This window comes from Apostichopus japonicus, chromosome 7, assembly GCF_037975245.1.
Source record: "Apostichopus japonicus isolate 1M-3 chromosome 7, ASM3797524v1, whole genome shotgun sequence".
Lineage (NCBI taxonomy): Eukaryota > Metazoa > Echinodermata > Holothuroidea > Aspidochirotida > Stichopodidae > Apostichopus > Apostichopus japonicus.
In genome coordinates, this window is record NC_092567.1 from 10,463,690 (window position 1) to 10,491,324 (window position 27,635).

General features: G+C 36.3%; 2 protein-coding genes across 17 annotated transcripts in view; one reads left to right on the forward strand and one right to left on the reverse strand.

The window, feature by feature from the left end:
* Positions 1-27,635, reverse strand: part of LOC139970087 (uncharacterized) — an 853,056-nt gene that overhangs the window by 548,070 nt on the left and 277,351 nt on the right. The window lies entirely within an intron of this gene.
* Positions 17,284-27,635, forward strand: part of LOC139970039 (uncharacterized) — a 69,725-nt gene continuing 59,373 nt past the window's right edge. The window contains exons 1-2 of the mRNA XM_071975622.1: positions 17,284-17,438; positions 19,235-19,313. The gene's annotated coding sequence lies outside the window, so the exon portion shown is untranslated. The remainder of the gene's footprint in view (positions 17,439-19,234; positions 19,314-27,635) is intronic.

Sequence of the window (27,635 nt, forward strand, 5' to 3'; positions counted from 1 at the left end):
GTAACTTTTACATTTATTGTGAATGGATCTTGTAGAGAGGCTAGGTTGTACAATAATATTAATAATTCCAATTAAGAAGTGAAATTGGAAAGATATATATATATATATCTAACGTTTGTAATGAGTTCACTGTACACTATCTTTCTCTTATTAAGAGACAGCGAACTCATCTTAGACACCAACTGAAATAGTATGGTGACGTCACTGATAACCAATTTGAAGAAATGACAACCAACACATTTACTATTTGTCTCTTGAATTTAATTCGATGAAAATTAAAACGAAACGATAACAGAGAAATACATCTCAGAAAGAATGAGTAACGATGAGAAACTCGTCCACTATTAAATAATAATATAATATAATATAAAGTTTAACCACAGGTAACATACAGAATTTGAATTTCATTGCTAACGTTTTCTTTTCTTTTTCTGGAGAAGGGAAATGGGTGTCTAGTGGATTCCTTCTCCATCATGTTAAGAGATTAGGTTTGTAAACTGTTAATAACTCCAAATACTACAGAGAACTCAAAGATGCGATATCTTACATGATCATATAGGCTACTTAGTATTTTACTGTAAAGTGTACTACAGATCATTTCTTACGTTTTATAACCCACATTACTGTCCAAATATACTTTATTTTCTAACTCTTAATTGCCAAATTCAAATTACTAAGAGCCAATCAAACTACCAATGACGTCATACATCAACCACTACGTCATCGGTATTGGAGACTATATTTTCTTGGATGTCAACTATTGAGAGATGAAAGAATGAGAGCACATTCTTATTTCTCGTGTGTATGTGGAGGGGCGGGTAGGGTGTGAAGGGGAGGGTGTTGGAGGGGTTAGACCAACCACATTGGTGATCAAGTAGATGTTATAGCAGTTATTTGCACCACCGACACGCTTATTTGTAGAATGGAAATTAAACGGTAATGTGCATTATTTTGTCTAATTTTATATTTTTCTAATATGTAACAAAGTCATCGTTACAAGTTGCGTAAAGAAGAGGAAGGTTTGTTCACCTACTCGTGTGTGCCTGATCAGATATTGATGGAACTGCTCTCGCCCTCCACGCACTCCTCGTGTGCAGGGTATAACATCTTTCATTGGTCCATGTATGTAATGTTATGATTCATCCCAATCCCAGACCCATATCTCTACCGTCCAACCCCCCCCCCCCCCCTCGAAAAACACTTGACTACTCAGAAAATGATTTATACGTCTAATTATGTTAATATTTCTAAACTTATTTTTTTTAGCTGACATGTTTAGTATGCTTTGGTTAAAATATGTACATACTGTATCCACATACACTCGGTAACTAGGATTGCGTGATTACACTTTTTCTTCGTTCGTCGTAATAAATGTTGATGTAAACTGTGACGTATCGGTTACGTAATGTTTAAAATCTAAACAAAGAATAGAGCCACATTAATTGTGTCAACGTTAGGACTAAATGACATTCATTGGTAATCTACAATACCATTGTGTTTTTAAATATATCTACAAGAACTTAGAGGTGATATTAATTAATATCTGTGACATGTTTGTTCTATGTCAGCAATTCTTCATTTCTTTCTGTTCCTATGAATTATCGTTCTCAATATGAAGACAATAATATGACGTCATATCATATGATTTGAAATAACAAATGTATATAATGTTTATTACGTAACTAAGACTTCAATAACTTCATATATCAATACTTTCGTTTTATTATTGTATTATTATTATTATTATTATTATTATTATTTTAAGCTTCGCTTTATAATTGTTTTGATTGATATGATCTGTTTGTTTCAAACCAGCATTTTAATAATTTAGTTTATTATCAATTTTACGGCGTATCCTATTTGTTGTATTAACTGATCTCATCATCGCACGAAGAATATAACATGAACGCTCAAAATAGTTCACCGACAAACAAACATACACAAGTTTATATTTAGTGTTAACGCTAACTCTTCGAAAATAACAGTCAAGTTAAGGGCGCTTTGATCATGCGCAGTTAGTTAAATCTCTCCAGGTATGATTAAACGACGTCAATATAAGATTAATAACATTACTACAGAATTTAATCAGATTGACTTGTTTCTATTATCGTTAGCGCTTTTAATGATATTCATATTGTAATTTTTCCATTTGCTTACTTTTACATTTTGAAAACTGTCTGTTGAAGTGTTCTTCTTTTGACTCAAAAGAGACTGTAACGTCGATAACCTTAACAAGTTTATACCAAAAGTGAACTTGAAGCAAACAGGTGTGATGTCATGGCAGATGTGATGTCAGATGATGTTAAGTGTGATGTCACTGACAGCAAAATGTTATTTTTTTTTCTTCATGTTTTTACTTCCTTGGTTTGACTTCGGGTAGGAAAAAGATCCCAACATTGTTTTAGCGTATGTGACAATGACGATGTATAGTTTAGTACATACCAATTTTGAAAAAGAAAATTAGGCTCCCCCTTATCGAAGGCAAAGGGAACCTATGCGATATTGAAATCGTGTGTCTGTGTGCTTTTGCGACACATGCTTGAGTCCGCGATAACTCAACAACGGAGTGATGGATATTTCTCATACTTGCTAAATGTAGATGTATTTTAGTAAAAAAGGTATGCCCTATTTGTTAGCTCTGACTTTATGAATATTAATGATGTTATGCACTCTTGGACCCGAACTTGTGGGCCCCAATATTTTTGGGACCGTTTGAGCGCAAAGTTCTATTGGACCCAAATTTTGGGAATGGCCAATATTTTATATTGCAATAACTCCACAACCTTCAAGTACAACAGGTTGTATCCAAACTTGGAATACAGTTGTTGGTTAATATCTGGTACATGTGGGCATGAATATTATGATACCGCTTTGGGTGAAGACGTAAAACACTTTAATATTCCACTAATCAAGTAACCATAGCGACCGTTGGACTCTCCTTAATATTGTATCGTCTATATTTACCTTCCGTTTATATTATAGTACTAAATATTAGTTTAGTTTAGTTTTGAAATATTACATTTTGCCTTCATTAATTGCTTCATATACTGCCTTGTTACATAACTTTTACTCTTCATTTTTATTCTTTCATTGTTATTTTAATGCGCTTTATAAATGATTCTACTGGTTTCGTTTTAATTCAGATCTTTCTTATCTTTATACTCAGACATTTTCCTTCGATTTAGAACAATTCTAAGACTATATATATTGTGTTATTCAAAATCAAACTAAAACAATGTCTAAGACATTCATTAATAGCAATGACATAATATGCTTTTTTTCTTAATATTGTATCGTCTATATTTACCTTCCGTTTATATTGTAGTACTAAATATTAGTTTAGTTTAATTTTGAAATACTACATTTTGCCTTCAATGATTGCTTCATATACAGTCTTGTCTTGTTACATAACTTTTACGCTTCATTTTATTCTTTCATTGTTATTTGACTGCGCTTTATAAATGATTCTACTGGTTTCGTTTTAAATTCAGATCTTTATTATCTTTATACTCAGACATTTTCCTTCGATTTAGAACAATTCTAAGACTATATCTAATACTTGCTCTAATTATTGTTATATTTCGTCATTAATTATTAGATTGCTTTCTACTTCATCCGTTTATTAATTTTACTTTTTTTCAAGATTTAGTTGCTTTATTTCGTTCCTCCTATTTCTATGTTATGAATTAATCTTTGATAATACTCACGCGTAATACAGTGAATATTAGAAGAATATTGTTAAATGTTATAATAATAACAATGACAGGCTGTCTATCGTTATACCATTAATTGTGTTATTCAAAATCAAACTAAAACAATGTCTTAGACATTCATTAATAACAATGACATGATTTGCTTTTCAATACAGTTCTTTATTCCATGATTATGATCTCTAATTATGTTTCTTTGGAGTCAATAGGAACACGTGACTAACGTATTATAGTAAGATAACATTGCAATACATGATAATGATCATAACGAAGATGGTGTTCTATATATTTAACATGAACCTTCAATGCAATGATCGGTTCTCCATACACATTTTTCATCATTTGGTATCGTTAATTTGCTCCTTCTTATTGATGATGTTGATTGATGATTAACAAATATTCATGATCACTTCATTGTAATGTAGTTTTTGTCGTATTTGCTTTAACCCAATTGGATGTTATGAAGCCATAAAGTTTACCAATATAACCCAAGCCCTGTCCCGCAAAACTGAATATATTTACATAACTACAAAAACTGACTAACATATAAATATGGAAAAATCACAGCGTCACGATATCTGTTTATGATATGAGATATATCCAATGAAATAATTATCCCTTTATTTTGTTATGTTCTTGGTATTTCCGTATTTCTGCATGTAAGTACAAATATACAATTTTTACTACCAAACACACTTGTTCCCTTTGAGGCGATCCTGGTCTCTCATTGTGATACAATGAAAACCTATTCATCTCATGTATCTGTTACTATATCATTAGTTCATATCGTAGAAACTTATAATGGAATTATTGATATGTATTGATGTTGTAATGTCAATGGAAGCAATAAAAGAAAACTAATCGGAGAAATATTGTCAACAGTGTTATCTCTGTGTAACATGTAGTCTATGTACTAACTTGTCAATTCAACCTCTTACTCTTTTCCTGTCCTGCGTCAAGGTCACACAGAAGGTTATTGCTATACATTAACTCTCAAAACAGGTGAGGCTGGTATAATTGCGGTTGAGATTTATAAATTCTCCTAACAAAAGTGTTAATGTCGCTATGTGTGCCATAAATTTATACTTTCTCTTCAAGTTCATCCCAACATTTTCTAGAAACAAGTGCCTTTTGAAAGATTCTAAACTTCCAACTTATTACCAAATATTCAAAAGTGTATAATAAACTGATCGCAAAGTACATTGTTCAATGTGGCATCTGGTGACCATTTTCTGATTTTATAGCGTATTTTGGGCAATATCTGAATCATCTCCAGGCAGGAATTTTTTTAACGGTTTTCCATTTTCCTTGTTTCTTTTCTTAAAGAAACGATTTTCACTCCTCGTCCCCATACGAGGATCTCTCCTTGTTAACGTCCATTGTGTTAATCATTAACGTCTCTGCACGCATGGGGCCGGGTGGGGGGGGTGGGGAGGGGTGTTCCTTGCGGATTCCCTCCATTGTATTAACCTTAAATCGAGATGAACTTCCTCATTGAATTTCATTTGGTAAATTAAAGATGAGTTAATAAACTGGTATATCAATGGTACCGTTACCCCTGGCCTCTATATTCTTACTGAATTCATTTCTCCCGTACAATGTCCTTTCCCTTCCCCGTTCGTCCTCAACTGCACTGGATACCACGTATGTCTGTTTCTATGTATTGACAACGTCATAATGCTTATCAATATATGTTAACATTTTTGGGGGCCTTTGTTAGGTAACACTTTGTCACCCCCGTCTGCAGGGTTTTCATTAAACTGTCCCCTAAAATGAAAACGAAAAGTGTAAATTTGCTGAGAATGTTTATTAATACATCGATAACGATATCCGATTCTATTTTATTTTATAATTTTATGTCGTGGAGTTGAAGTTTTGCTTCATAGACTTGTTTTCAACATAGATTCCAATCCTTTCTTGTTTTCACTCTCTTTGACCCAGTTTCTAAAAGTCGTAAACATTGACCAATATTGATGTCTGGCAGTAATATAAATGGCTTATGTAACCCTTCATAGAGTGATGTTGTGGTCTTGCAGTAAAATAGATATATCGTCTCATTAACACCGCCAGCTGACAGATTGTGGCAATTCATACTAAGCAAGAGATAGTATCAGATTGATACAAAGTTCAGTGATGGGGTAATGATTGCTCCATGTTTTAGGTGTTTAATTAGTCAAAGTACTGATAATAATCAATAATTTAATAAACAAATAAAACAGAACACACATCGTAGTTCAAAATAGGAAATGGAAGTGGGGGGGGGGGTGGCTGTAAATCTAATCACACTAGCATATATGACGCCGTGATCAATTGTTGGTGCATAAGATATGCATCACCCATAGAAATTGAAGTAGGGAGAATGACGTCATGCGACATATACTGAAGCTACCCATTTAACTGGTGGCGCTTTGCTTGTACGGCAAGACAGTAAGGACGCGTAATACAAACACTACGTCTTTGAAATAACTAAAGTGATAAAGTTGACATTAATCACTCGAAATGGTGATTTCGCGTGCTGCACTTGGGTGCCAAAATCGTGAAAAATGTAGCAGTGGACTGTAGTTTCACAGGTAATTCTTAAGAAGCAATAGTAGAAGCAATTACATAGGAATATAATTACTTTACTAGTGTCGTCCAGCTGCTGTATTGTAATTCACTGGACCCTGGATATAGTTAGCCTAGCCCCTAGACCGGCTGTCCTTTTGAATGCGATATGACTAAATGCCTAGTGAAAAAAATTATCACCACCTCATTTTACTTAGAAAATGTATACCTAACGATAGATCCACATGCTATAACAACATGGGATGACGGTTATGATATCATGGGCGTATCACTAACATTTCAGTACTAGGAAATAGGCTTAGCCTAACTTATGTTTATGTACGTAGCCTTGCCCCTTGGTGGGATATGTAATCTTGCATAAACTACTACCCAATTTGTAACATTATTTCTCAGACCTGCATGCACAGACTAATATGGAAGTATTACACAAATTAAGTTGCGGAAGGGAGGAGGGTGGAGAGGGTTACATTTTCAAGGGACAACTATGACAATATCTGAGTGTAGCACTAAAATAATGCAAGCAAGAAAAATGTTTGCCATGTGCCTCTTAGATGAAATTACACTTCCAGATATTAAAAGTTGCACAAAACACTCCACTTATTCAAGTCATTAGAGGCGATACAAAAAATCAGACTTGATTCTTAAGTCAGGAGTATAGTACTTACCAGTCTGGTCGCCATAACATGTCTCTGTTTTGCAAAGTACACCTACTCTTTCACAAAAACGGGTAAAATCAAATTCAATTTCAAAGTCGAATGCACAATGTATGTATATGCAGACGTACAAATGATCTGGCTTTTTGCAGTATAACGCAAAGCGCCCTCATTATTTTCAAGGCTTCACTACTTAAACACACGGCGATGCAATGACTTACTGATTTTGTTGGCATCCAAATGGACATTATAGTAATGTTTCCCTTGTTGGAGTCAAATTATATCGTTGAAAATTCGTTGAAACACTTAGGGTGTTTTTTTTTCCTTCAGTAAAGTGTATTTTTCTTGTAATTGCCTATACATTTGTTTCAAAAAGTAATGTGAAAAATAAGAACATGTTGTCGGGACGGGTGTTATTTAAAGAGAAAATTCAAAAAATGATGTCAAATATATAAATTCTTAGAAGAGAGGGGTAGAATTGGCGGTATCAGGAGAGAGTTGTAGGGTGAAGTACTTCATTCAGTGACAATTGAAGAAAGAGCCATTGATATGAATAGGTTATTACTTAAATATGACTACTTGCCTGTTTATATTATACATGTTATTTGTTTTTTGTGGGAGGGGGGTGGGAGGTAAGGGAGGTGTGAAATAGTTACAAAAATTTAGAATGTTAAAGAAAGAAAATGTATTAAATGGTGGACGGCATTCAGATAATGCTGTCATTGGTGGGGGTATAGGAAGATAGTAGGGAGTTAAGTAGTCACGCGATATCAATTAAAGAAAGTATACAATAGATACATTCAGCTGGTTATATGAATATGACTACCTGTATATTAATATTACATGTGTAGGGTCTGTGGTAGTGTGAAATAGTCATACAATGTTAAACAACGTAAATGTCTGATATATGACAAACGTTAACTATTTAATCGTCACAAACTCTCAGTCTAAATTACTAACGATGATATAGAGTCAAGTAGTCACGTGATATAAATTAAAGAAAGTATACAATACATACATGCAGGGTTCTGCCGCTGCCGGTCGGCGCCGGTCGGGCCCGACCAGCACGCTGAATTACCGACCGCCACAATCTGCCTGAATGACTTTTCCGACCGGCACTTATTTTCGATAGGAACTCCAAAAAAACAGCTCCATGGCCGGAGGGTCGAACGTACAGAAACAATCTCTTTGAGACTAGGGAAAATCCAGTTCATAACTGTTCAAATTACAAAATATCCAACACATCACAGTGTCATACTTAATAAAAATTACCAGAGTTCCGCATTCCAGACCAATGACTGTTTTCCGTTTCCAACTCCCGATCGTACTTTTGATAGTTTCATTTATATATATTTTTATCGCGCGAGACACAGGCACTATCCAGCTACAATCCTCGACAAAAATGATGGGACAGTATGAGCAACAACGAGCGATAGTGGCTTAAGCGCACCCCCTTCCCCCCCCCCCCCCGTTCAATGTTGTAGCCAAAAGCGCTCAGAAACTGCAACATTGATACGGGGAGTGGGGTGTCCAATCTATTTTTGTCGAAGATTGAATCCTCGACAAAAATGATGGGACAGTATGAGCAACAACGAGCGATATTGGCTTAAGCGCACCCCCTTCCCCCCCCCCCCCCTTTCAATGTTGTAGCCAAAAGCGCTCAGAAACTGCAACATTGATACAGGGAGTGGGGTGTCCAATCTATTTTTGTCGAAGATTGTAGCTAGTACACATACGGCCGTTAACCTTCGTAGCGGGTGAATTTACATCATATTGCATTAGGCACGACCAGCGCACTCCGCCTCGTAGTGACTATACGTGTATGGTAGGCCGCATGGGAAATAATTTCTGAATTATGTCCGACATAATTGCTGAATGTCCGACATATATCCGAATTATGTACCACATAAATACGAATTATGTACCACATAAATCGTCCAATCAAGTGAGCGCATCTCGATGCTTATTTATGCGGTCCATTAATCGTATTTAATACCGAATTAATACGGGCATTAATAGAATTAATACGCGCATTAAATAGAATTAATGCGGGAATTAAATAGAATTAATACGGGTATTAAATATAATTAATACGGGTATTAAATATAATTAATACGGGTATTAAATAGACCAATCACATCAGCAGGATTCTCCCTTGTTCATCTGATCTGATCGCCGCGCCAACCTACAACTTACGTTCACCGCACTATTTTGCTCTTCAAATAAGAACAAATTAGACGGTTCAAAGCATTGCGAAATGGTAAAACATCGGACTGGGATTGGGGGTCAACATTTGTCAATAACCTACAAGTATCGTTCGCTTCTCGACGAAAATCATGCAAAAAATGTTCTTTGTCTGTCATGCGTGCCATTGCGTTGTATGTTGTACCTTGCTTGCTAGCTACAACTACGCTGCTTTCAGGCTGGGGGATTAACACTATATCTCAGAGCGTGGTAAAAAAATCGCTGATGTGATTGGTCTATTTAATGCCCGTATTAATTCTATTTAATACCCGTATTAATTCTATTTAATACCCGTATTAATTATATTTAATGCCCGTATTAATTATATATAATACTGGCATATGAAGCTGCATGGTGATTGGCTGATAATTAATGCCGGTATTAAATAGAATTAATACCGGTAATAATTTTAATTCGTAGGACATTAAATCAGCAACTATTTCCCGTATGGCCTACCATATACGTGACGGCTACACGAACTAGTCAGCCACATGCACGGTGCATTGCTATTGCTTTTTAGTATACTTAATAGGCACCACCGGCTGGTCTGTACTCTGGTGCTCCAGATATTTGTCCTAACTTTTTTCATTAATAATGAAAAATTTCCAGACATGAGATCTCATTTCAAAGCTGTCTACATGTAGCTCAGAATACTCGGGAAGGGCCGTTTCCGGCCATCTGGGGGGTTTCCAAAACCCAACATTTTCTTGTACACTCCGCGCCAACTGATGGTGGCGCTCCGCTTAGATAGCCTGCCGGCACTCATTCCACCCTGGGCAGAACCCTGTACATTCAGCTGATTAAATAAATATGACTACTTGTCTATATTAGATGTGTAGGGTTTGTGGTAGTGTGAAATAGACATACAATGTCAACGTAAATGTCTGAAATATGACAACCGTTAAATATTTAATCGTCACAATCTAACGAAGATATAGTATCAATCATATACATCATGAACGATACGCAGATGTTAATAAGAATATTAAACATTTTGTTTTTGTAGTATTTTACTTTTCTATATCCAAATAAATACACAAATTGTTTTACGTCATATTATTATTATTTTTTTTTATATGAATTAATGGATTGATTTCATCTTTTAAATTCTAATATATAATTAAAACTATTTATATTTTCGACAAAAATAATTATCCCTGATTAATTTGGGAAAAGTTTCTAATCGTCATAATCAATTTTCTTTCCCGGCTACGAAGATCTTTTAATTTGACCCCCCAAAAAAGAGGAAAAAAACATTAATCTATATCATCTAAACCTTTAATGAAGAAATTGTGATATGATGAACTTGGACAGATGTGCAGATACTGAAATTACGTCAACAGTTATCCTTCAAATAATAGGTCATTGAAAAGAAAAAAAAAAATAGACGGTTGGCTACGTATGAAAGTTGGAACGTGCATCTAATTATGTTACTGGAATTCACCATTATATGTTAGTATAGTAGTTTTGTCATTATTATTCAAATCATTTGGAAAGGAAAAAGACCATAGTCATCGCCTGGCACAGTGTTTGCAAATACAAAGATTCAGTTAAAATGTTTAGCATTATCGTGGAGTGAATCTATGGTATTGCAAACAAAAGTGTACCAATTTTATTTCTTCATCTCATATATGCATCCCCGGTATTGCAAATGTTCTTCAGACCGTTCCACTTGCAAGAAATATAGCTACGATAAGCAAATAGGATGCACTGTGGACGCTGCTTGACTTACAATATTTCAGTAAAAGTAGTGTTTTGTTAATTATTGGAGAAACAGAGAAATAAAACAAAAGGGTTGTTAGCATGCATTCAATTATCAATAAAACATGTTAACTCAATCCCAACCGTCAGAGAACTAATGAGTACTGGATATCAGGTTCAATACACCGCCTGCAGGTTTGTAGGTAAAGCTACGCTTCTAAGGCAAGAGGTTCGAAACCGGTAAAGAAGGTCTTAATTCCACTGTTGGCAACTGCCACCTGTATCGAACAATACTAGTTGTCACTCTCGGTAAGCACGGCATACCCCCACAACAGTGGCGTAGCCAGACTTTTCCATCAGGGGGAAGGGGGCAAAGGGGGGGGCGAAGGGTCTGATTGGTGGGGCAGACTAAGCTAGTACAAAATACATACCAAACAGTTTGCATGACAAACTGTGGCAAATCGGGTATTGTGTCAGCAATGTAGGGTACAGATGGTCACTCTAGTTAGATGACGTTTTATGTTATTTCCACATAGGTATTATTAACGATAAAACAGATCACTGAAAAAGTCATCGATAATTCTCTTTAAAAATCTGAATAGACTATGCTCTTTCTGTCAGTATTCAAAGATGATCAGCATGATATCTGACTTGCCTGGGAGTGTAACCCCCCCCCCCCCCAATCAACAAAAGATGTTATCATTCCCCCTGCGGGCCCTTCTTTTGCACTTTCTAGGGCTCACTAAAAAAGTCTAGCGAATGTTAATTCGCCTTTTCTGATGACTGTCTGAGAACTTATCGACGAATTTTGCACCCTATTACAGACTCAGTCTCAGCTAAGGTGACCATATTTTCGTGACTGAAATCGGGGACATTTATTGCGTGACTGATATGGGGGAGGGGTTAAGGCTCTCCCCTCCCCTTTAGAAAATTTTCAAGTGCCTAAGGTGCTTAGATGTAAAATGGTGATACTTTGCAGCACTTTTTAAATCAATCGTATTTTCAAAAATGTAGCTTTTTCTTAAATGAAATCCACTTACTTTACGTGGTTCTTTGAATGCTTGTGATTTGCTCATGCTCACACTATAAATGTCGTTGTGTCGCCGTAGTTGCCATTTATACGGTCGAAAGAGTGCTAGGCTAGATCGATCTTTTTAACAGTGTTTCCACTTTACACTGGCTCACCTGAAATACTGGTTATAAGTTCTGTTCTGCGACTGCACACTTGACTAAATTTTGTTTTTACAATTATTTTACTAATAATGTGGGATATTTTCGAAATTCCTGAACATTTTGACGAATCGGGGACATTTTCTGGGACACTTGTTCATCGGGGACAACACACTGTAATCGGGGACTGTCCCCGAAAATCGGGGATGTCTGGTCACCTCAGGCCTATGAGCCCACTACGGAAACACACACGCATATAGTCTACTAGGCTGTTATGTGTTGAATGTACCTAACCCAAGAAACACATCGCGATTGGTCGCGTAGGCGTAGCAAAACATGTAGGTTTCAGTCAAAATACAAATTGTTTCTAAATACTGTGATATTCATTCTGCCATACACGTCACTCACGTGTGAATCATTTCGGAACACAATCCAGGGATCAGGGATAACCATGTGAACATAAACTGAACGTTGCCTCCGCTTGTGAGTGCCGCGGAGACCGTTTAATTAAATTGCCAACCCGTTTCCACATTTGACAATACAGAGACAGTGGCGTTTTTTGCGCTGCTGCTTGGGTCAAATTATTTTTCAAGGCAATGTTCCCATGGAAGTGATTTTTATTTTGGCCACCCAATTTCGCAGATAGAGAATTAGGTAAAAGGTTAAGATTAAAAATTGCATAAAAACCATGGTAATATGCACATAGGCCCAGCAACATATTTAGTGTACATCCGAGAATGTTAATACTGCTATGATTCACACGGCTTATTAAATACGCAGAAAATAACGTAATATTTAGTCGATGCAAAATAAAAGTGAATTGGCTGTATTCAAGCGCACAATCTGTTTATGACTACGAATGTAACCTTTATATGGATTGACCTTAAATTTCCGCCTTTTCTTTGAAATCGCGCTCAGACAGCACTTACGTAGCTAAATGACTTCCTTCTCGAGAGTACCTAAACAATGTGATAAGGCAAGAAGGGAAGTGTTCAGATTGACCTCAAAATGAAAGTCACTATTAAGTACAGTTCCATTACGTTTATCAAATAACATCACGGGTTACACAATGAAATGCTCACTGGCGTTAGAATAGCGACAATATGTTACTTTCAGAATTTGCATTTGAATAATTTACCTTAAGATCATATTTGCTTAATCTGTTAAATTGTTGTTTGTTAAACTAATATGATTTTTATTCTTATTTTGATATCAGAACGCTAGATATTTTTTTTATAGAAAATGATCGTCTGCGTTGAAATATAAACCCACCGACGTCCTCAGTTGCAGGCAAACATGAATCCTGAACCGTTGAAATAATTTTTTATCACACTGCGAGTATTAGTCGTAAAGGCAAACCAAACTGTCAGTACGTTTGGAACCTTCGTCAGCAGTAATTGCAAGACTGGGTTTAAGCGCCCACCTTTAAATAATATATATCCTTAAAATGTTGGCACAAATCGTAAATGATACCACAATTTGAAAATTTTGAAAGCAACGAACCAACAAAATCAACACATTTGCTACAATTGTTGTTAGATCCGAGGATTCTAAGACTATACCAATGAGCTCGACTTATTAATAGATGTACGTTTACTAAGTTTTCTTGGTTGCTATATTATTTTTTATTGTGTTAAAAGTCGACTTGTAAGTTACTACCACAGCTATTCCTATCACGTGATTTTTAGTAAGACTAGAGGTCAGTTGTGACAGCAGACTCCAGGCTACATAATTGTAAATATATTTGGTCGCTTTACTGATGTACACTTACAACATAAAATACTTCATCATTATAAAGAGGGACCTAACACAAACATGTTACGAATTCAGTTCGTAGAAAGGCATGATATCGTTTATTCAGCTGTGTGTAATGTAACAAAGAATACAGAGAGTTTGGAAGTAAATCATCTTGATATATCATTACGGGTTGTTCAATTTCAGATATTATTGATTAGATATTATGTTATTCAGATTTAGTCGTTGGCAGTCTAGAACTTTCCAGTCATTACCAAGGGCTTCAATCATCTTTAATGTTATCATCGTTAAGTCTAGCCTTCCACATCATACCATACCTATATCATACTACATACACAACTTTCTAAATTATAATCACTACTGCTTGTTCAATTCCACGTCTTTGATTGTCTATTTTACAGGTAATATATATATATATATATATATATATATATATATATATATATATATATATATATATATATATATTATAATGTCCAAATTCCATTTATAGCCAATTTCTATAAAAATAAAATAAATCACAGTATTAGACTTCAGAGCGAGATAACGTAGGTTTGATTCGTATGACCAGTGTATGTTGTACATTACAAGAGGAGCTGTTTGATTTCAAATCAACTATAATGATGTCAAATGACCGTGACGTCGTTTGTTACATATAGTGAAATGATTACATGATATAGTTACATGTGTTTAATAACATTGATATCGTGATACAAGCTGAAGCTGATATGAAACTGTATAATATTGTAAAGTAACTGTATTGTACTATGAATAACACTTCATTTCATTAATTTGTTTAACTACAACTGCAATATTACAGCATATATTACCTTATTAAGTTACAGTTATACAAGAAAACTGCTGCATGGGGCCTTTTGTGCTTGTAATTTATTGCATTGTACATACAACCCGTGACTATTTGACATTGTACTATAATTAGAGAAGTAATAAGAAGATTTTAATTAAGATTTGAACGTTAGTGCAGTCGGTTACGTGTTTGGACACACGTTTATTGTAACTCGTAGTGTTGTAAAGGATTATTTCCATCCGATAACCAAACATATCTGGACGTAGTATGAGACTCAGTATGTACCTGACTTTATTACTGTCCGTCCTGTATTTGCTATTGTCCCATATCTGCTGAAGACACTTGTCTTGTCCTATACCAACAGATGCTGGACAGGTAAATTTGTATTAAGGGACATACAGTTATAGGACAGTGAAATAGTAAAGACTAGAGGCACTTTCCCTGTACAGATTACAATTACCCCCTCCCCCCCCAGTTCCACTTAAATGTCACACAATCAAGAGATCTCAGAAAGTCGTTCCATGGATTACTTCCGGTATTGTTCGTTCTGTAACTACAAAGCATTTCTTCACAGCCGCACCCCTTCAAACAAGCTTAAATACACCATCTACAACACAAGTTGGCAACCAGTATTCGCGTAGTTAAGAAATCTAACTTTACGAACACTTTCTGTTAATAAATGACTGACCTCAGGAAAACTTGGAAAGCTGTTAAGTAAGTCATTGGCAAAACGAAAGGACTCTGCCCAGGTTAATTCGTATCAGCTTTTTCAAATAATGATAATGGAATTGAAAATGATCTTGAGGTCGCAACGTTTATCAGTGATTACATCTCTAATATTGATCAAAATGTTGCTGACAATATTCAATATTTAAAATAATAAACGAATAACGGAAAATGTTTAGGCATTTTAAACAGTCGAAAAGAGTAAAGACAATTATAGCGATAGCTGGATTCGGATCCGAGGTCTGTTTCGAACCCCGTTGTAGACTTTAACTTACTTTGCTCTTTTCTAAGATTTCATTTTGTGATGTTCCTATGGGCTGCAAACCCCGCCCCCAAATTCCTACGCCTATGTCGATATGTATATTGTCATATGGCTACAACTCTAGCAACCTCGAATTTCACGGAAAGTTAGTGCTGGTGGTTAGTGCTGTCCCAATTGCTACTAGTAAAAGTGTAACTTTGCATCATGTATGGGATAGAAGATCGAATAGGGAACACTTAGTATCATCCAATTAACACATATGAGTGAATTACAGTAAACAGGGAGCAGTGCTCGACAACATCATAACACATAGTAACACGAGCATATATCATATTGTGGGTGCATGTTATACCGTCAACAAGCTAAAGTACTTCCAATACTCTAGCATATGAGGATTGCTACACTTGATACAGGGGAACAACACTATAGCAAATACTAAGGTAACATATTAGGAGAGCTGAACGTGATATTGGGTAACAAAACTATAGCAACTACTAATGTAGCATATTTGGGTTGCTACACTTGGTACTTGAAGACAACACTATAGTAAATACTAATGTAGCATATTATTATTGCTATATTTGAGACAGGGGAACAAAACTATAGCTACCACTAATGTAGAATATTGGGATTGCTACACTTGATACAGGGAGACTAAACTATAGCAACTACTAATGTAGCATATAAGGATTGCTACTCTTGGTACAGGGGAACGACACTATAGCAAATACTAAGGTAACATATTAGGATTGCTGCACGTGATATTGGGTAACAAAACTATAACAAATACTAATGTAGCATGTTGGGGTTGCTACACTTGATACAGGGAGACAACAATATAGTAAACACTAATGTAGCATATTATGATTGCTACACTTGAAACAGGGGAACAAAACTATAGATAAATATTATTGTAGCATATTAGGATTACTACACTTGATAAAGGGGAACAAAACTATAGCAACTTCTAATGTAGCATATTAGGATTGCTATAATTGGTACATATAAACAGCATGTCTTTCCTTTTCCTTTGTCAAGTATTCTTTCGTTTGTTTTATTGTTATTAATATACTATTATCTTTTCTATTCCTCATTTTGTATTGCTTTTCTTTATGTTTGCTACCATTGCTGTTAATTGGATTTGCACGAAAATATACGAGTGGCCTCTTCAGCTCTACTCCATTTGTTTTGTTTTGATATGTTTTCCATCCTTCCAACACATTGTTAAACTTACAGCGGGTAAAATAGAAAATGAAACCGAATTCAATCAGTTTAGATATTGTTTGGATTTCTCCGGCAAAGGAAATGGCCGTGCTAGGAGTATTTCTATTAAATATCTATAAGCAATGTTTTGATTAATAGTTATTGCATCCTTCCGCCAGTTCAACCGCCAGCGCATCGTAGACATTATTGACCTCAAATTATGATAATATTATGTATGTTATATATATATATATATATATATATATATATATATATATATATATATATATATATATATATATATATATATATATATATATATATATATATATATATATATATATATATATATATATATATATATATATATATATATATATATATATATATATATATCTATATATATATATCTATATATATATGTATCGCGTGTTGTAGGACAATATCTTTTCCGGGTTTGCGCTCTTCACTAAACTATATATATATATATATATATATATATATGTGGTGCATTATGACATACACTCTCAAAAATAACTTCAACGATGAAGCTGTGTGCAGAAATCCATAGTGGTTATTATACACAACGGAGCCGTCTTTTACTTTATGTTATGAGAAGATTGGATCAGGCGAATTGAAGTGTACGTACAAACTGACTAAAGTTACTTTTGACTTCGTGTATAGGCCCAGTTATAATTAAATATCAGCTCAATCCAATTAGCGCAACGTTGTGTATAATATATGATTTGCCTAGATGTATAGGTCATAGAATTAAGCTAATTATAGTAGTACTTTATTACCTCTCTGTCGTTTCATACCAGTCTAGCAGGTTACAACTCATTTGGTTTTATTGCAGGGTAATAATATAGCGATAGAGTTGTTAACATTAACGCTTGTCCCTCACTACTCAGACACATTGATATTTTTTTCACACTACATCACTGCCGTAACTTGTAGGTCTATATCAATTATTAGGAATGTTTGGGGCAAAGAGTAGCTATTTGCGATCCAAATTTTTATTAGGTGTAATTTTGTTTATAGATATATTTAAAGTTACCTTTTGTTGGTGTTTGGAACTATATGTCAAGTAGTTTCCCTTGTGTCACTCTATGTTTGACCTTTTTCAAGAAGAACGGCAGGGAGGGGACTATCTTGTAATTTTACTGCTGAGAGGGAGCAAATAATGAAGATACGACGTCGTATTTATAGTGGTAATGGACACTTCAAAACTGTCTTGAAAATCAATAAATTATATAAAATATTAAATAGAACATAATCTGAGGAAGTAAAGCCCATTGTAATATGAAAGTCGAATACTACTAAATTCCACTTAGTACTGGTTCTTGTCAAAATCACTATGCATTTGTGTGCCTGAAATCTTAGTGCATAAGCTTTGTACAATCTCGTGTAGCATAAAGCGTATGTATATGAAATAAGTACGTGATCTAGCACTGTAGCTACATACCCGTACTTATACGTCCGTCAGTTTCACCCGAGTTCCGTGATTGCGCACTAGAGAAATCGTTGCTGAATAAGGAAGTGTATCTCGAAAGTAGCCTACCATAGTAACCTATAGGCTAACTTGGCTGTATGTATACAATGTAATGTTATTTACAACTATAGAAAGGAGAAACTAGGTGCAAATCAAATTGTGTGTCACACTGTGTGACAACCGTAAACACTTTAACGGAAATTTGAAATTAAGGATGATAGTTAAATGGTTCTGCTGAAAAAAAACCTAATATCACTTGTAAATATGCACAACAAATTGAGACGTTTCACGTTTGGTGGAGAACAATATTGAGCAAGAGTTATATGACAAATGAAGATGCAGATGCATCTTCCCTGAATTTGATATTTATGGCAGCCATTCTTGCTCGAATAATATACTTATATCAACTACAGAAAGGGTATTGCTGTTGCGACAAATTCCTGTCGTGGTGTTCGCTTTGGAGAGATCTGCCTCATTGCAGCATTTACGTAAGACTATTCCTCTATTCCAAAGGATAAAGTGTATATTGTCAAACACAACTGTTGTGAATTTTTGGCATATATAGCTTAAAGCCACATAATAGCATTTTGATTAGTGGAGATACACATTGTCAATATTTGGTGATGTTTTATGCTGATATGTGTCAACTTTAGCAAAATTAGTGATGTCGTTATGGCAATTATCCTTTTTCTATAAATGTACAAATCGTTTATCCCCAATAACAATTTAAAAAAAACTCTCTCCCTTACTTCCTTACTTCCTCCCTCCTCCCTCCTCCCTCCTCCCTCCTCCCTCCTCCCCCCTCCTTTTGATTCGCATTAAGTAGAAACTCATTGCCTTACTAATTTTCAATATTGGTAAATACCATAAGAACTTCGTTTGGTTTTTCACTAACGTAGGTTGACGCCACTTTCTTTATTAAATCATTTCATTTTTTTCTATCAGTTTACAGATTCTATCCGTTATGCGAGAAGTGTTGATCACCCCAGACTTATTGAAATAATCCGGCAGAAATATCTAACTGGTAAGTGAAGCAGTTAATGCTTTGGTAGAAAATGTAGAAAATGTGTTGGCTTTCCACGAAAATCCATGTCGGAAAGTAGGCTAAGTCTTAAAAAGAAAAGCATCTGTCGTTTGCCAATAGAGAATATTCACAAAAGACCAAATTACTAATATTATCTAAAAATAACTATTATTAGCAGAAAAAGAAGATTATAAGAAGAATATGGTTGGATAGGATGGATGGATATTATGGATATGATGGATGGATAGTAAAGATGGCTAGGATGGATGGATAGGATGGATATGATGGATGAAGAGTAGGGATCGATAGGATGGATAGGATGGATATGATGGATGAATAGGATGGATTAATGGGTGGATGGATAAGAAGCATGGATAGTATGGATGGTAGGACAGGATGGATGGATATGATTGCTGGATAGGATGGATCGAAAGGATGGATGAATAGGATGGATATGATGGATGGATAGTATGGATGCATGGATATGCTGGATAGATGGATATGATGGATGGATAAGATGGATGGATAGGATGGATAGGATTGATAGGATGAATGGATGGATAGGATGAATAGGATGAATAGGATGAATGCATGGATTGGATAGATGAGTAGGATGGATGGAAAAGATGGATGGATATGATAATTGGATGGATGGATATGATTAATGGATAGGATGGAACGGTAGTATGGATGGATAGGATAAATGGATGGATTTGATGGATATGATGGATGGATAAGATGATGAATATGATGGATAGGGCGAATGGATGGATTGGATGGATGAGTAGGATGGATGGAAAAGATAGATGGATATGATATATGGATGGATGGATATGATTGATGGATAGGATGGATCGAACGTATGGATGGACAGGATGAATATGATGGATGAATAGTATGGATGCATGGATATGATGGATAGGATGGACGAATGGTATGGATGAATTGGATGGATGCATAAGATGCATTGATAGTATGGATGGTAGGATAGGATGGTTGGATATGATTTATGGATAGGATGCATCGATTGGATGGATATAATGGATGAATATAATGGATTGATACGAGTCATGGATATGATGAATGGATGGATTGGATGGATAGGATGGGTTGATATGATGGGTAAGTTGGTTGGATTAACGGCATGGATAGGATGGACGGATAGTCTGGATAGGTAGGATGGGCGGATAGGATGGATTGGATGGATTGTATGGATGGATAGAATGGATAATATGGATTGATATAATGGATGGATAGGATGGATGTATAGGATGAGTAGGATGAATGAATAGTATGGATGAAAAGGATGGATAGATAAGATGGATGGATAGGATGGATAAGATGGATACGATGGATATGATGGAGTGATAGGATGAATGGATATGATTGATGGATAGGATGGATCGATAGGATGGTTTGATACGATGGATATGATGGATGAATAAGATGGATGGATTGGATGGATAAGATGGATATAATGGATATGATGGAAGGATAGGATGGATAGATAGGAAGAAAGGATGTATTGGATGAATGGATAGGATGGATGGATGGATTGGATGGATGGGTTGGATGGATGGGTTGGATGGATGGATAGATAGGTTGGATAGGATGAATCGATGTATTGGATGGATGAATAAGATGAATGGATAGATATGATGGATAAGATGGACGGATAGTCTCGATAGATAGGATGGACGGATAGGATGAATGGATGGATGGGATGGATCGATGGAAAGGATGGATAGATATGATAAATGGATGGATGGATATGATTGATGGATAGGATGGATCGATAGTATGGATGGATAGGATGAATGTGATGGATGGATAAGAAGCATGGATAGGATGAATGGTTGGGTAGGATGGACTGGATGGATGAGTAGGGTGGATAGGATGGACGGATAGTATGGATGAATAGGATGGATAGATAAGATGGATAGGATGAATAAGATGGATACGATGGATATGATGGAGTGATAGGATGGTTGGAAATGATTGATGGATAGGTTTGATAGATAGGATGGATGGATAGGATGGATACAATGTATGGATATTATGGATGGATAGGATGAATAGGATTGATGGATATGATTGATGGATATTGTGGATGGATGGATATGATGGATGGATGGAAAGGATGGATGGATGAATGAATGAATGGATGAATGGATGGATAGGATGGATGGATGGATGGGATGGATAGGATGGATGGATAGGATGGATTGATAACGTGGATGGATAGGATGGATGAATAAGATGGCAAGATAGGATGGATTGATTGGATGGATAGGATTGATAAGATTAATATGATGGATGGATAAGATGGATGGATGGGATGGATATGATGGAAGGATAGGATGGATGGATAGGAAGAACGGATGTATTGGATGGATGTTTAGGGTGGATGGATAGGAAGGATATGATGGATAGGGTGGATAGGATGGATGGATGGAAAGGATGGATAGGATGGATGGAGGATGGATTCATTGATAAGATGGATGGACATGATGGATGAATAAGATGGTAAGATAAGATGAATTGATTGGATGGATAGGATTGATACGAATAATATGATGGATGGATAAGATGGTTGGGTTGGATGGATAAGATGGATATGATGGAAGGATAGGATGGATGAATAGGAATGAAGTATGTATTGGATGTATTGGATGGATGTTTAGGATGGATGGATATGATGGATAGGGTGGATAGGAAGGATAGGATGGATTTGATGAATTAATATGATGGATGGATGTATTGGATGGATAGGTTGGATGGATGGATAGATAGGATGGATTCATAGGATGAATTTTTGTATTAGATGGATAGGATGAATGGATAGATTGGATGGACGGTTGGATAGACGGATAGGATGAATAGGATGTTTTGGATGGATGTTTAGGATGGATGGATAGTGTGGATAGGATGGATAGAAAAATGGAGAGGATAGATGGATGGATTGGATGGATGGTTTGGATGGATGGACGGATAGGATGGATGGATAGGATCGATAGTATGGATTGATAGGATTGATAGGATAGAAATGACGGGTAGGATGGAATTGATAGAATTGATGGATAGGATGAATAAGATGGAAAGGATTGATAGGATAGATAGGATGGACGGATTTGAGGGATGGATAGGATGAATGAATGAATTGGATGGATGAGTAGGATGGATATGATGGATATGATTGATGGATAGGATGGATCCATGGATAAGATGGATAGAATGGATAGGATGGACGGATATGATGGATGTATAGGATTGATAGGATGTATTGGATGGATTGGATGGATGAGTACGATGGATGGATAGGATGGATCGATAGAATGGATGGATAGGATGAATGTGATTGATGGATAAGAAGCATGGATAGGATGAATGGATGGGTAGGATGGATTGGATGGATTAGTAGTATGGTTGGATAGGATAGATGTATATGATGGCTGGATAGGATGGATGAATTGGATGGATGCAGAAGAAGCATTGATAGTATGGATGGCTGGATAGGATGGATGGATGGATAGGATGGATGTATAGGATTGATAGGATGAATGGATGGATTGGATGGATGAGTACGATGGATGGATAGGATGGATGGATATGGTGGATAGATAGGATGGATGGATATGATGGATGGATGGATAGGATGGATAGGATGTATAGGATGGATAGGATGAATGGATGGATTGGATGGATGGGATGGATCGATGCAAAGGATGGATAGATTTGATAAATGGATGGATGGATATGATTGATGGATAGGATTGATCGATAGTATGGATGGATAGGAAGAATGTGATGGATGGACAAGAAGCATAGATAGGATGAATGGATGGGTAGGATGGGCTGGATGGATGAGTAGGATGGAAAAATAGTATGGATGAATAGTATGGATGAATTGGATGGATGCATAAGAAGCATTGATAGTATGGATGGTAGGATTGAACGGATGGATGTTATTGATGGATAGGATGGATCGATAGGATGGATAAGATGGATATGATGGATGAATAATATGGATGAATATGATGGATGGATAAGAATCATGGATAAGATGAATGGATGGATTGGATGGATAGGATGGATTGATATAATGGGTAGGTTGGATGGATAGGATGGATAAGATGGATTGATATAATGGATAGTATAGATTGATATAATGGATGGATAGGATGGATGTATAGGATGGGTAGGATAAATGGATAGTATGGATGAATAGGATGGATAGATAAAATGGATGGATAAGTTGGATACGATGGATATGATGGAGTGATAGGATAGATGGATATGACTGATGGATAGGATGGATCGATAGGATGGATAAATAGGATGGATACAATGGATCGATATTATGGATTTATAGGATTGATAGGATGAATATGATGGATGGATATTATGGATGGATGGATATGATGGATGGGATGGAAAGGATTGATGGATGGATGGGATGGATGAATGGATTGATATGATGGATGGATGGATAGGGTGGATAGGATGGATAGAAGAATGGATTGGATGGATTGATCGATTGGATGGATAGGATAGATGGATAGGAAGGATGGATATGATGCATGGATGATTAATATATGGATTGGATGGATGGGTAGGATGGATGAAAAGTATGGATACTATGGATAGGGTAGATGGATGGATAAGATAGATGAATAGGGTGGATAAGATGGACGAATAGGATGGATGGATAGGATGGATATTATAAATTATTTGATTGGACGGATAGGTAGAAATTGATGGATAGAATGGATGGATGGATATGATGCATGGATGATTGGATGGATGGATGGATGGGTAGGATGGATAATATGGATTGGTATAATGGATGGATATTATGGATGGATAATACGGTAGGATAGGATGGATGGATTGGATGGATGGATGAATACGAAGGATATGATGGATGAATATGATAGATGGATACAATTGATAGATAGGATGGATAAGATAGATGGATAAGATGAATGGACAGGAAGGATAAGATGGTTGGATAGGATGGATGGAAAAGGATGAATAGGATGGACGGATATGAGGGATGGATAGGATGGATAGGATGGACGAATGGTATGGATGAATTGGATGGATGCATAAGATGCATTGATAGTATGGATGGTAGGATAGGATGGTTGGATATGATTTATGGATAGGATGCATCGATTGGATGGATATAATGGATGAATATAATGGATTGATACGAGTCATGGATATGATGAATGGATGGATTGGATGGATAGGATGGGTTGATATGATGGGTAAGTTGGTTGGATTAACGGCATGGATAGGATGGACGGATAGTCTGGATAGGTAGGATGGGCGGATAGGATGGATTGGATGGATTGTATGGATGGATAGAATGGATAATATGGATTGATATAATGGATGGATAGGATGGATGTATAGGATGAGTAGGATGAATGAATAGTATGGATGAAAAGGATGGATAGATAAGATGGATGGATAGGATGGATAAGATGGATACGATGGATATGATGGAGTGATAGGATGAATGGATATGATTGATGGATAGGATGGATCGATAGGATGGTTTGATACGATGGATATGATGGATGAATAAGATGGATGGATTGGATGGATAAGATGGATATAATGGATATGATGGAAGGATAGGATGGATAGATAGGAAGAAAGGATGTATTGGATGAATGGATAGGATGGATGGATGGATTGGATGGATGGGTTGGATGGATGGGTTGGATGGATGGATAGATAGGTTGGATAGGATGAATCGATGTATTGGATGGATGAATAAGATGAATGGATAGATATGATGGATAAGATGGACGGATAGTCTCGATAGATAGGATGGACGGATAGGATGAATGGATGGATGGGATGGATCGATGGAAAGGATGGATAGATATGATAAATGGATGGATGGATATGATTGATGGATAGGATGGATCGATAGTATGGATGGATAGGATGAATGTGATGGATGGATAAGAAGCATGGATAGGATGAATGGTTGGGTAGGATGGACTGGATGGATGAGTAGGGTGGATAGGATGGACGGATAGTATGGATGAATAGGATGGATAGATAAGATGGATAGGATGAATAAGATGGATACGATGGATATGATGGAGTGATAGGATGGTTGGAAATGATTGATGGATAGGTTTGATAGATAGGATGGATGGATAGGATGGATACAATGTATGGATATTATGGATGGATAGGATGAATAGGATTGATGGATATGATTGATGGATATTGTGGATGGATGGATATGATGGATGGATGGAAAGGATGGATGGATGAATGAATGAATGGATGAATGGATGGATAGGATGGATGGATGGATGGGATGGATAGGATGGATGGATAGGATGGATTGATAACGTGGATGGATAGGATGGATGAATAAGATGGCAAGATAGGATGGATTGATTGGATGGATAGGATTGATAAGATTAATATGATGGATGGATAAGATGGATGGATGGGATGGATATGATGGAAGGATAGGATGGATGGATAGGAAGAACGGATGTATTGGATGGATGTTTAGGGTGGATGGATAGGAAGGATATGATGGATAGGGTGGATAGGATGGATGGATGGAAAGGATGGATAGGATGGATGGAGGATGGATTCATTGATAAGATGGATGGACATGATGGATGAATAAGATGGTAAGATAAGATGAATTGATTGGATGGATAGGATTGATACGAATAATATGATGGATGGATAAGATGGTTGGGTTGGATGGATAAGATGGATATGATGGAAGGATAGGATGGATGAATAGGAATGAAGTATGTATTGGATGTATTGGATGGATGTTTAGGATGGATGGATATGATGGATAGGGTGGATAGGAAGGATAGGATGGATTTGATGAATTAATATGATGGATGGATGTATTGGATGGATAGGTTGGATGGATGGATAGATAGGATGGATTCATAGGATGAATTTTTGTATTAGATGGATAGGATGAATGGATAGATTGGATGGACGGTTGGATAGACGGATAGGATGAATAGGATGTTTTGGATGGATGTTTAGGATGGATGGATAGTGTGGATAGGATGGATAGAAAAATGGAGAGGATAGATGGATGGATTGGATGGATGGTTTGGATGGATGGACGGATAGGATGGATGGATAGGATCGATAGTATGGATTGATAGGATTGATAGGATAGAAATGACGGGTAGGATGGAATTGATAGAATTGATGGATAGGATGAATAAGATGGAAAGGATTGATAGGATAGATAGGATGGACGGATTTGAGGGATGGATAGGATGAATGAATGAATTGGATGGATGAGTAGGATGGATATGATGGATATGATTGATGGATAGGATGGATCCATGGATAAGATGGATAGAATGGATAGGATGGACGGATATGATGGATGTATAGGATTGATAGGATGTATTGGATGGATTGGATGGATGAGTACGATGGATGGATAGGATGGATCGATAGAATGGATGGATAGGATGAATGTGATTGATGGATAAGAAGCATGGATAGGATGAATGGATGGGTAGGATGGATTGGATGGATTAGTAGTATGGTTGGATAGGATAGATGTATATGATGGCTGGATAGGATGGATGAATTGGATGGATGCATAAGAAGCATTGATAGTATGGATGGCTGGATAGGATGGATGGATGGATAGGATGGATGTATAGGATTGATAGGATGAATGGATGGATTGGATGGATGAGTACGATGGATGGATAGGATGGATGGATATGGTGGATAGATAGGATGGATGGATATGATGGATGGATGGATAGGATGGATAGGATGTATAGGATGGATAGGATGAATGGATGGATTGGATGGATGGGATGGATCGATGCAAAGGATGGATAGATTTGATAAATGGATGGATGGATATGATTGATGGATAGGATTGATCGATAGTATGGATGGATAGGAAGAATGTGATGGATGGACAAGAAGCATAGATAGGATGAATGGATGGGTAGGATGGGCTGGATGGATGAGTAGGATGGAAAAATAGTATGGATGAATAGTATGGATGAATTGGATGGATGCATAAGAAGCATTGATAGTATGGATGGTAGGATTGAACGGATGGATGTTATTGATGGATAGGATGGATCGATAGGATGGATAAGATGGATATGATGGATGAATAATATGGATGAATATGATGGATGGATAAGAATCATGGATAAGATGAATGGATGGATTGGATGGATAGGATGGATTGATATAATGGGTAGGTTGGATGGATAGGATGGATAAGATGGATTGATATAATGGATAGTATAGATTGATATAATG